Consider the following 2,500-nt stretch of genomic DNA (forward strand, 5'->3'; position numbering starts at 1 on the left):
TCACACACTTTTATGTTGTTAAATAATCACATGGAAGGGGTTCAATACGCAGTTATAATAACAGTAGGTAACTTACATATATTTTTCTTTCCTTTTAACACCTACTCAAGTATGTACACGCAAAACACATAATATAATTGTCTTAAGCAATAAAATTCATATATAAATAACTTTGTACATTTTATTACTGTGATTGGCATGTATCGCCATGAGGGGGGGAGGGGTAGGGGTTAGCTGCAAAAAGCGGCATCTGGCAACTCCAAATATATATATAAAAAAAAGTAACTGGCAACTCACTTCCATGCTGTGAACCCCTGCAGCGAAATTTGACCCTTGATTACTATAATCATACTGCTTATTTTCGTGTGTGTTTTTTTCCCATCGTCTTATTCCACTAGTGTGTTGATATCAACTACAATTTTTTTTTTTTATTCAGTAGTACACAGTAGAAAATAATACCTAAACATGTCTAATTATACAAAAATAGATCAGTTTAAAAGTTGCTGATATATATGTTATCACTATATAAGCAAAAGCGAAAGCAGTTATTCCTTCAAAAACCAATCTTTGAGTCATTTGACTAGATCATAAGGTCGAGTATTGCCTGCTACATGGTACCCCGTCCGCCTCCTTAGCTTAGAGGTAGCTTGGTAAGGTCTTATAGTAAAAAAAAAAAAAAAAGAAAAAGAAAAAAAAATTGCTTTCAGACGTTACTGGCCAAGGAATGTTAGGAATAACGAGGAATACTTGATAAAGATGGGGATATGGAACAGGAACAAAAGGGGCATGGAATATGGTGAATGAGGAAAACACTAATGATGAATTTCCATTGATGTGAAGGCGATGGTGAAGAATATTGGAAAATATTAATTTATAATAAAAAAAAGTTGATAAAGTTCAGGTGAATAACAAAAAGGTCATTAAAAAAATCAAGAAACAAAGAAATAGTAACAACCGCAATAAATAATCAAACCAACAGAGAAAAAAAAATTACAAAAAAAAAAAAAAAAAAACAGAAAACGGCAACTCGCGAAAATCAAATGAATAATACTACTAATAATAAAAAATGCACAAAACACAACGATAATAAACATAAACACACAATTAATTAATAAAAAAATATATGAAGAGGTTCAGGAGATGAGGCAACGGAGGCGGACAGGGCGAGACACACACATACGCACACAGGCTCTTCCACACGCACACAGAGGCAGCGTGTACACCTTTTTCTGTTTTATTCCTTTATTTTTTCTTTTTTTTCTGTGTACGTTCATTTCTGTGTATGTTTTTTTTGTGTTTGTGTGATGTACGTGTGTAAGGCGTGTTTTGCGTGTTTTGTGTGTTTGTTTGTGTTTATTTGTGTTTGTTTGTTTGTGTTTATTTGTGTTTGTTTGTTTGTTAGTGTGTGTGTGTGTGTGTGTGTGTGTGTGTGTGTGTGTGTGTGTGTGTGTGTGTGTGTGGGTGTGTGTGTGTGTGTGTGTGTGTGTGTGTGTGTGTGTGTGTGTGTGTGTGTGCTTGTTTGTCTGTATAAATGTGTTTGCTTGTTTGCGGTTTTTCCATATATTTATGTTTGTCTTTGAGTGTTTTGATATGTGATTAAATAAACGTGTGTCTGTATTTAAGTGGGCTTGTGTATGTGTTTGTTTACGTACACACATAATTCATACGTATATATATATATATGTACATACAGCCTATTCATAACAAAACGACAATAAATAATAGCAAAAGTCCACTCAAATTTTTTTTCTTCTTCTAAAATTTCCCTTCGTCTTTTCAAAAAAATGTCAAAGCAAACAATGCAATTATTATGCTTTATTTAGCGGTTGTATCTGAGAATGTTTAATCCTACTGGACGCATCCTAAAAATCACAGTTCACTATATCTTTTTTTCTTACATATCTTTACAAATAGCTTTATTGAATGATAAGCTGTTTTCTGAACCAACTGGGCCGATATAATCTTAAATAATAATAATATTAATAATAATAATAATAATAATAATAATAATAATAATAATAATAATAATAATAATAATAATATGATAATAACAATTATAATAATTTTAAAAGCAGGTGAACATATCAACGGCATCGATTATACAAATGTGTGTAAGAGTGATTAAAAGTAACAATTGAAAAAGGAACATTTTGATAAAAGATCATTCTTGTTATATAGGATCACAGTTTTATTGTTATTTTTTTATTGTTTTTTTTTTTTAATATAAATTCAATACACATCTCAGATAGGCTCGTTTCCTCACAAACCACCATTGTTTGTCTGTTTCTTTTTCTTTTTTTTGGTTAAAACTGTCCTTTATTATCTCATACTTGATAAGCATTCAGCACCATTTTTTTTTTAACCTTCGCTGGAGATTCCTATATATATATATACAAATAAGAAGAAACACAATGCCCGTAAGAATCTCTTTAAGAATTTTCCTCCTCTTCCTCCTTCTCCTTTTCTTTCTTTCTTTCTCTTCTCTTCTCTTCTCTTCCAC

Source organism: Penaeus monodon, chromosome 36 (assembly GCF_015228065.2).
Source record: "Penaeus monodon isolate SGIC_2016 chromosome 36, NSTDA_Pmon_1, whole genome shotgun sequence".
Classification (NCBI taxonomy): Eukaryota; Metazoa; Arthropoda; class Malacostraca; order Decapoda; family Penaeidae; genus Penaeus; species Penaeus monodon.